Source organism: Henckelia pumila, chromosome 4 (assembly GCF_033568475.1).
Source record: "Henckelia pumila isolate YLH828 chromosome 4, ASM3356847v2, whole genome shotgun sequence".
Taxonomy (NCBI): Eukaryota; Viridiplantae; Streptophyta; class Magnoliopsida; order Lamiales; family Gesneriaceae; genus Henckelia; species Henckelia pumila.
In genome coordinates, this window is record NC_133123.1 from 205,338,709 (window position 1) to 205,350,023 (window position 11,315).

Consider the following 11,315-nt stretch of genomic DNA (forward strand, 5'->3'; position numbering starts at 1 on the left):
CAAAAGATCTCCTCGCACTCTGAGGACCACTCAAAATCAACACCCTTGAGAGAGAGCTGAGTCATAGGTCGAGCTAGCTGAGAGAAATTCACAATGAAGCAACGATAATATCCTGCTAGACCCAGAAAACTACTGATCTCAGCAACCGTCGTCGGACGCGACCAGTTCAACACAGCCTCAACCTTACTCGGATCAACAGAAATCCAATACCTAGATATGATATGGCCAAGAAAGACCACTCGATCCATCCAGAACTTTCACTTACTCAATTTGGCGTACAACTACTCATCCCAAAGAGTCTGCAGCACCAACCGCAGGTGAGAAACATGCTCATCCACATCACGCGAATACACTAAAATGTCATCAATGAAAACCACGACAAACTTATCCAAATACTCCCTGAAGACACAGTTTATCAGATCCATGAATATATCCGGCACATTAGTCAACCCAAACGGCATCACTAGAAACTCGTAATGCCCATAACGAGTACGGAATGCAGTCTTGGCTATATCTTGATCTCTGACCCTCATCTGGTGATATCCAGATCTCAAGTCAATTTTGGAGTAAACCAAAGTATCCTGCAACTGATCAAACATATCATCAATACGAGACAAATGATACTTGTTCTTCACAGTAACTTGATTCAGCTGCCGATAGTCAATGCACAACCGCATAGACCCATCCTTCTTTTTCACAAAGAGAACAGGAGCTCCCCAAGGAGATACACTAGGACAACTGTACCCCTTATCCAAAAGATCATGTAACTGATTCTTTAATTCACGCATCTCTGATGGAGCCAGACGATACAGTGCTCGAGAAATAGGCGAAGTACCCCCAGCATCAAATCTATGTCAAACTCAACTTTCCTAGCAGGCGGAAAACCCGGAATCTCATCTAGAATTACATCTGGGAATTCATTCACAACTGGTATACTTTCTATACCAACACTCTCAGCGGACAAATCAACTGCATAAATGAGATAGCCTTCCCCGCTAGACTCTAGAGCTCGACAAGCTCTCAATGCGGATACCAATGGCATCGGAGGTCGCGCTCCCTCACCATAGAAAAATCATCTATCACTCTCAATCAGATTAAAGCGTACCAACCTCTGATAGCAGTCCACTGAAGCTCGGTAGGTAGTAAATACACCGATCCCCAGAATATAATCAAAATCCTCCATCGCAAGAACCATGAGATTCGATATCAGAATGTTCCCTTCAAACTCTAAAGGGCAACCCATCACTAGACATTTAGCCAATGCAGATTGGCCCGTCTGAGTAAAAACAGAAATCACTACGTCTAGTGCATTGCATGAAAACTTATGCTTCTTAACAAAACGTGCATAAATGAAGGAATGAGATGCACCAGTGTCAATGAGTACAAAATTAGGAATGCCATATAACATAAATGTACCTACGATGACCCTCTCATTCTCCTCCACTGCCTGATCATGCCTCAAGGCAAACACCTGACTAGATGTCCGCGGCTGCAGATGAGAACTCCCAGCAGACTGTCCCTGCAATCTCTGCTGAACGTTAGTATGAGAACCCAATCCTGAACAAGAACCAGAACCACCTCCTCCAGCTAGTGAACAATCCCTCCGGAGATGACCAACCTCTCCACATCGAAAGCAAGCTCCAGAAACTTTACGATATCTGTCCGTCGGATTATTCTTCCCGCAATGGTCGCACTTTTCTTTCTTCCCAAAACGGGTGACACCACCGAAACCATAGGAAGAAGAAGTAGATCCAGACTTCTTAAAAGACTGAGCACGGGGACCCAAGGAACTCGCAGGCCTAGACTGAGAGAAGACCTGTTACGCCGAATGCTATCCTGTGCCTGGTGACATCGGCTCACCAACCCCTCATAAGTCATATCATCACCAACTGCTACCCGATCATGAATCTCTGGGTTAAGGCCTTGAAGAAACAAATTATACTTCATCTCTGAGCTGTCAACAATCTCGGGGCAATAAGACAACAAGTCAAAGAACTTCTGCTGGTACTCATCAATCGGCATAGCTCCCTGACGTAGACTCAACAACTCACTCGCCTTCGTTTGACGAAGTGCAGGAGGAAAATATAGCTTCTGAAAAGCTGTGCGGAACTTGGCCTAAATAGAAACTCCTCTCGCTGCAATGAATGGTGCAGAAGTGGACCTCCACCACTTACGGGCTCGTCCCTCCAAGAGATAACCAAGTGTCTCCATCTTCTGCTCTTCGGTACAGCGGTATGTCTGAAAACAACTCTCTATGCGCTCTAGCCAGTTCTCAGCATCCTCAGGAGTCTCACCTCCAACCAAGGGCTTAGGACCCATCTGCATGAATTGATGCATACTTAAACGACGGTGATCATCACGATGACGATGATGGCGCTCCCGACGACGATCACGATCATCATCTCCCCAGCGTCCACCTCCACTACCATGACTACTCTGTTCATCGTAATTCGCCATCTACAAAATTTACCTCACGGTTATCTTATGCAGAATATAAATCCCAAGATTACCATGCATGCTCTGATACCATAAATGTAGTGACCCTTATCGAGATCACTTACTAATCAGAAACTTAAGCATGCAATTAACTTAATTAAAACAGTAAACCAAAATAAACTACGGAAGCAATAAAACGTTTATACAATCCCAAGAAAAGGAATCTGTAAATACCCAAATAGTTATATAACCAAATCGAATAGTGTATTATCCCAAATACATCGAAATAAACCCTAGGCGATACCCCAACTAGCCAACCACTGCCTAGTCCTTCCTGGATCCACCTGCCTCATCCAAACGCAAACCTGCCCCATGGAATAGGGTGTCCAGATACCCAAAGTATGAGACGTGAGCATAAAATGCTCAGCACGAGAGTATGAGCATACATAATTATATATATGCATGAATGCAAGTGTACCGCCTACTGAGACTAGAGGCCAAAGATCAGATAAAAAAGACAGACCGGTCCCTGGTATGTAGCATGCTATGCCGTTGCTTCAGGAGGTGGCTCCCATACCGAATACCAGTGGACACTCCGGACCCAAATCGATGGAAGTTCATCCACTAACAAGATAGGGTAAAACCCTATAATATCCCAAGATATAGCTCAAAATGTAATATGCATGCATCATACAGTCATGTCATAAAATATGCACATAAAATCATGCAAACACATAATACATGCATACTCAATCGGGATATCTCGTACAGTACTTTCATACCTCAACTACTAGGCAATCTCTACCAGCTCTAAGTCCACGCCTATAGTCTTCACTACACTGCATAATGATACTACTATCATTATATTACTTCAAAAGCCTTAACTAAGCTATTGCACACTCCTAAATATTTTTAGGAAGCAAAAGCTATACCTGCATCCGTCGTCAGCCCGTTGTTGTCGCTTGCCTCAAAACTAGGCCACAGATCTGCTACAATGCTTGGACCTCTATGCCACTTTCGGATTCCCAATGGGACGCCTAGAATCCCCTAGATCTGAGTTAGAAGGCTAAGGAATCGAGAGAGAAGAGATGAAGTCACGAATTGTAAATGAGCCTTGGCACCCCTATTTATAGACGGAGTTCGGACAGTTTGAACCGGCTTTGGAGCATCCGAACATGATCGGACCGTCCGAACTGGACTTTGGGTCATCCAAAGTCCCATCCGCACGCCAGCCATGATGTCACTTTGCTGACATAATCAATGACGTAATACTTGATCCCGATCGGACCGTCCGAACCTGCCGACGGAGCGTGCGAACACGTTTGGAGCCTCTGATTCTGGCTTCGGATCGTCCGATCTCGTTCGGAGCCTCTGATCCTTCCCTTCGGGGCGTCCGAACTTAGGATTCTTAATTGCGATTATTTCCTTAATTACTTTACTTGGTTACGGGATACTGCAGTAATATTGAAAATTAATTAGTACTTTTAATTAGAATAGTCTAAACTTTATTTAAAAAATTAAATAAATATTTTTGGTTTTCAACTTAAATAAATTCATAAAATTTTAGCAAATCGCACACACAACTTCAGAAAATATCAATGAGATAAAATGGTCTAGACGTTCAGATTTCACCTGGTTTCAACAACAACTACTCTTAATTAAATTATTTTCATGAATTCTATTCAATTAATAGCCAAGAACACTTAATTATATTATTTTCCTCTCTCGAACAAAAAAAAAATGTGCATCAACTAAGAATCAATTCCAATATCCCTATTTAAATTTTATTCTTAGTAATAAGTGTAAAACGATGTTCTTCCTAAAAGCTCCGTTAACGTTATATACTCTTTCGAGCTATATAAACAATTAACAGTGTATTTTCTATTGGTCCTGTTAAAAATCCCCTCTCCCGAGCAATGATTTCGAATAAATATAACAATTTAATTAGTGATCAAGTAGTTGAAAAGACAATCAGAGCTAGAAAAAATAATTAATCTAGGAGAATTCAATCAAATAAATATCAAAAGTCGTAAAAGTTGTCTACACCAGGTGTCATCGTCCCTCTAGACTAATAAAAATTAGTTCATGACCAAATTCTGATAAACAAAATTCATGTGTTCAATGTTAAACATCAAATCAATAATAAAAAGCTCAAAAGAAAGATAACAAATCCAAATATTCGATGCCGTGTCCGATCGATCGATCTTCATATTTGTTATTGAAGCTCTTCACGTTCTTTTCCCAGAATTTTCCTCTCCAAATTCAGGATCAAGCTCTCTCTCAATTTCTCTTGTGTTGTGTGGCAGTTGCTTCCTCAATTATGTGCATCCAAGTCCCTTTTATATGTGTTTCCAATCCAATAAATAAAAGCCCACGAAAGTCCAAAGATTTCCTTCCCGAAAAATCAAAATATCTGACTTTCACGATGGTGCGGGTGCGCGGTAGAAGGGCGTGGGGCGCATTAGCTTCGAATTTGCACTTTTTTCACGTCAAGGACAACGCGGGCGCGCATGCCTCTCGCATGTACTATTCTGCAGCGCGCGACAATTTTCAAAAAAATCATATCTCACAATCTAACCATCGGATCGAGCTAAAATTTTGACAGCAACTTCAAAATTCTTAAACTTTATTATGAACGGTGGAGATTGGATTTTGATGTATAAAAAATTCCCAGTAATTTTCTGAAGTTTCTGCCCCGTATTTCATCTTTCCGCTTCTTCTTGGTACTTTGTCTCCAATCCTTGCATCTCATAAAAACAACAACAAATATACATAAAATCTACTTGATACATCACAAAAGTCAAGTAAAATCATATATAAATTAAGTGCATAAATTGCACTTATCAAATCCCCCCAAACTTAGACTTTTGCTAGTCCCGAGCAGAACAATAATGAGTAATGTAATCGGCCTCCGAATTTGATATTTCAAGATTCAATCCACATGTAAGCTAATTTTTCTCAAGAGTTCTCGTGTGTGTGTGTGTGTGATTTGTCAATCTTGTCTATCCTCCTTGCTTTCGATACAATAGTGCAACAATTTGATTTCATAGATTCATCAATTCCACTCTCTAGTTTCAAAACACTCTCTAACAAGTTCAATTTTTACTCACTAAGATCAAAAGGACTTTTCAAGATATATCAAAGCTTTTTCATAACATCGCTGGATTTTGCACCCAGTTTTATTTTAACCCCATTAATTACCCGCAAACTTAGCTATAACTAAAGATAGGATTTAGATTTCAATCCCCTCGTCTATAGCCCTTATGGAGCATCAACCTCACTTTGTCCGCAAACTTAGAGATTGGTGATAGGATTTTAATCTTTTTCCAGGCCCGAATGGAATTGTAAAAAAAATGTTTTTTCTTCTCTGCTGTTTTTGAAACTTTTTAGCTACTCATTAAAATTGCCTAAATCATTTCTAAGCTCATATTATTCTACCTCGATTTCAAGTATAAGTCACCAAAGTTAAGAATCAAATCATCCAATCCACTAACAAAATCACAAAGCTTTTCTAATCACTAGAGTGTCAACAATCAAGACATTCGTGCATATGGATGAGAACTCAAGATTAAATATAGCTAGCATTGACCTTTTAGTGCAAAAAAATATTTTCATCATAGGCCACCACAATTACAACATCATGTCTTTAACTAAAACTAACTCATAAAAAATTTTCAAAATTTTCAAAATTTTTAAACACCCCCACAAACTTAAAATGTGCATTGTTCTCAATATACAAAAGTAAAATAAAATCAAGGACACGTACCTTGGGCACCGAGCATCGTCGGCACCATCTTACTCATTCAATAATTTTCTTAGGGGTAACTCTTAAACTCTTCATCGCTTCACATTTTCACCTACACAACTCAAAATAATTATCAATGTCTAGTTTCATCATGCACAAAATAAAATAAAATAAAATAAACTAAAAGAGAATAAAAATAAAGCAAATAAAAAAAAACTGGCTTGGGTTGCCTCCCAAAAAGCGCTTAGTTTATAGTCCATAGCCCGACTGTCACAAATTCTAGCCCGGCTCCACTTTGTTGGAGGTCTTTCCCTTATTTTTCATCCTCCAGACATACTCTTCTTCTTTGGTACCGGTAAATCAGTCCCCTTTTGCAATTTTACAGCACTAAAAATTTCTGCACGACAGCTTCCCATCCTTTCTTCTGGTTCGATCATGAACACCTTCTCCATGGATGGAGTTCCAGCCTCCTTGAACATATTAAAAATCACCTTCTCGCCGTCTACACCCATCATCAACTCACATTTCTTTATATCTATCTTGGCATTAGCAGTAGCAAATAAAATTCTCCCCAATATCAAAGACATATTTTTATTCTCCTCCATATCTAGCACAACAAAATCCGCAGGAAATATAAATTTATTTATTTTTACCAGAACATCCTCGATGATTCCACTCAGATATGTGAGATATCTATCGGCTAGCTGGAATGCGATTGTCGTAGGCTTCACCTCGCCAAGTCCTAAGCTCCTGAAAATAGACAAAAACATCAAATTAATGCTAGCTCCTAAATCACAAAGTGCTTTATTAAAATTAGAAGAACAAATAGTGCAAGGAATCATAAAACTCCCTGGATCCTTTAATTTTTGTGGTAGATTCTTTTGCAATATCGCACTGCACTCTTCAGTCAAGTTCACTGTCTCGAACTCTTCCAATTTCCGCTTCCTAGACATTATCTCTTTCAAGAATTTGGCATAGTTCGTTATTTGCAGTAAAGCATCGGCGAACGGAATGTTAATGTGAAGTTTCTTGAAAATCTCCAAAAATTTTGTAAACTGCTCATCCAATGCCCGTTTCTTGAACCTCTGTGGGTATGGAAGCCTTGGCTTATACATCCTCAATTTCTGTCTCAATTTCAGAACTTTCGACCTTATTTTCCTCTACTGAATTTTCGGTCTTCTCAGATTTTTCACTCTCAGCCCCTAATCGTTTTCCACTTCGCATCTCGATGACCCTGCAATGTTCTATGAGATTCACCTCAGTAATGCTGGAAAACTGGCCTCTGTTGTTATCTTTCAATGCATTCGCCAGCTGCCCAATTTGTTTCTCCATAGATTTCATTATGGCGCCCATGTTGACCACATGGATCTCCAAACTATCAAGAAGATTTTCAGTTCTCGCCTCTTACCAGATTCAGCAACAAAAGTGCTCATCACATCTTCCAATGACGGCTTCCCTTTACCCTTGTTTGTATTGAATCCCGAAGGAGGATTCAACACATTTTGATTGTTGGCATATGAAAAGTTTTCATGATTACGTAAGCCAGGGTGGTAAGTATTGGGAACAAGATTACCTCGATAGCCTCCATAACCATTAAGATTGATGTAGTTAACTTATTTCGGAGGATGTGACTCTTCAATGGCAACTGATACACCTGATGAATCCGATATGCTCACTTTGTTCAATGCAGCCACTTGTGTGGTCAAGGCAGACAGTTGGGCAGAGATAAAAGTAAGAGGATCAACTGCATAAACTCATACAGATTTCTGGACTCCCATTCTCTCAGACGTCCATTGAAAACTATTAATAGTCATCTATTCTAGCATATCATGGTCCTGAATAGGGTCTTTAGAAAAAATTGTACCTCCAGCAGCAGAGTCCACCGACATCCGTGTAGGCATATTTAACCCATTATAAAACAAATCAATCTGCTCCCAATTTGCAAAAATTATGGTTAGGACAATGCCTCAATAAATCTTTATACCTTTCCCATGCTTCATATATATCTTCTCCACATCAAGCTGCCTGAAAGTGTTGATCTCAATCTTCAGTTGGGTGGACTTGACAGGTGGAAAATACTATGCTAAAAATTTGACCGCTATGTCCTCCCAAGTGGTTATACTTCCTAATGACAACGACTGCAACCAACTCCTAGCCTGGTCCCTGAGAGAAAATGAAAACAAACATAAGAGAATAATGCCTTCAGGAACACCGTTCATCTTTACCATGTCAGTAGTTTCTAAGAAAGTTCTAAGATGCAACTGAGGATCAGAATTTGCGCTCTCATTAAATTGGTTATGTTGAACCATATTGATCAATGCCGGCTTCAGCTCGAAATTATTGGCATTTATGGTTCCTCAAGCAATTCCAGAGTAGTGAGCCTGGACAGTAGGCCCGAAGTGATCTCTGATAGGCACCAAGGGAGCTTGTTATGCATTCTCTTAAGCCATTCTATTTAGTTCTTCTTATCTTCTCAACCTTCTCAAAACTCTTGCAGTGCGTTCGATCTCCGGATCAAACAGTAAAGAATTAGCGCTTTGAGATCTTCGCATACACTTCATGCAAGAAGAATTAAAATTCAATTATTAACTAAAAATAAAATAAAATAAAAACTTTAAATTAAAATCTAGACTAATTGGTAACAAGACTAAAATCAAATCAACAATTTACTCTTCGGCAGCGACGCCAAAAACTTGTTGCGTAATTTTGTGCCCGCATACCACTGTTGAAGAACGCGGCGATCAGATCAATCAGGATTGATACCCGGTGCAGCGGAATTTTAAAATTTTTATATGGAACGATTCCATAATGGGTATCAACCTTACGATTAAATTGTGTGTGTAAAAATTAAATAACGATTATAAAATTTTTACCTCCAATCTCGAAGCGAGATTATGGACACCAACAGATTGCTCTGCTCTTGTTGTATATCCCTGGAACTGATGCTTTGATGATTCTTTGTATAAACAATCTTTTGTTTAATATAATTTACACTTTTATTAATGGCAATGACTTTATCTTTCTTCATATTGTTATATTGTGATATACTATTATTGTTTTGATAAAGACCTTGAATATACTATAGTGTATGTAAGATGTGGTAGAACATGGGGATTTCTATCATGAAACACATCTTATAGTCACTGTATATTCTAAACTGTTCCTAGTCGATTGAGCCGTCCGATAATAAGGATAAGGATCGCTCGAGTTTGAGACTAGCATTTGCGATGCAGAGTACCACGTTTCATTGGTAAGGAACATAGAGATGTTCGAAACATGCAAATGGATATTCATATGATGAATGATCGAACTACCCTATCCGGACTTTCCAAGTGGTTATCACTTATCGAGTGGATAAAGTCCGCGGTTTTGGTTGTACACCATTAGTCCTTACTACTTGAAACATCATTGAGACTCTATATGCTAGTACTGTGCTTTGACTCATTTACCGACTCTATTGGGGTCATCAGGTGTCGGGATTGGGTACAGTTACAACACATATAGGAGTCGATGCTTTGTTGTCAAGGATTCACCACATACTTGCGAGTGTGGATATCCTATGCGATCTGAGGAGATATTAGTGTGACGAATCTCTGGCCAGAGTACATGATGTGATTTAAGAAATGGTTTCTTAGTAGCACATGCGATGTCACTATTTGATCTTCAAGATGTATTGCATAGTTATCGAATCTCGAACGACTCTCGATATACCAATGGTTGTTGATTCGATCGGGATATATGGATGAAGGGACCGTACTGTACGCTAACCAAAATCTATTGGTTCTTGTAGGCACTATCAGTGATACCTAGGGAATCATGGGGCGATGTTGCTAGGCGCTCTTACCATGATTCGATGGGCAAGTCGGAAATTGTTGTTCCAAGTCACAAGGAGTTGTGAGCCCACGGCTAGCTGTATCCCTGAACCATTGAGGGTCACACAGTGTAATGGATTTTTAATCCCCGTTGAGATAGTTAAATTTAAAGAGTTAAATTTAATGAACAAAGAAGTTGGACTTCTTAATTATGAGTAGAGGAGTAAGATTTCCTAAAATGACATAGGGATGAACATTTTTGGAAATCACTGAATTCGGATTCAGAAAAATTTATCTTGACTTTAAAAGGTGCAGAAATGGTTTCTGTGCACATTGGTGAAATCGGTTTATCAATCGGAGTCACGATGAATTTTATATTAATTTCTGAACATGCGGGCTTTGCTTGTCGGGCTTGAACTTATGACTAATGGGCCTTAAGCTGTTAGCGGCCTACATTATAAATAAGTTATTGCAGTACAAAAATGATACACAACAGGTCACAATTTTTCGAAAAAACCCTATTTTTCTCTCAGTAGTGGCCGCCCCCTTCTCCCCTCTGCTCGGAAAATCCAGCTGTGAATTTTGAATTACAGTCTGGTTTAACGGATCAAATTCATTAATCTCTTCGTAAAAACTTCTGATAGATTTTCTAGTGCAATCTATTAGAGGGATTAAATATCCGTTCGTGGACCTGATTGAAGAACAGTTCGTCCATCAGTTCCAGGGATATACAACAAGAGCAGAGCAATCTGTTGGTGTCCAAAATCTCGATTCGAGATTAAAGGTAAAAATTTATAATCGTTATTTAATTTTTACACACACAATTTAATCGTAAGGTTTTGATACCCACTATGGAATCGTTCCATATAAAATTTTAAACTTCCGCTGCACCGGGTATCAATCCTGATTGATCTGATCGCCGCGTTCTCCAACAAACTGCACGGTGTCAAGTTTTAATATATGATGAGTAGAGTATCGATCCCACGAGGAGTAATATTGAAAATTAATTAGCACTTGTAATTAGAATAATCTAAATTTTATCTAGAAAATTAAATAAATATTTTTTGTTTTCAACTTAAATAAATTCAGAAAATTTTAGCAAATCGCACACACAAATTCAGAAAATATCAATGAGATAAAATGGTCTCGACGTTCAGATTTCACCTGGTTTCAACAACAACTACTCCTAATTAAATTATTTTCATGAATTCTATTTAATTAATAACCAAAAACATTTAATTATATTATTTCCCTCTCTCGAACAACAAATAATGTGTATCAACTAAGAATCAATTCCAATATCCCTATTAAAATTCTAGACT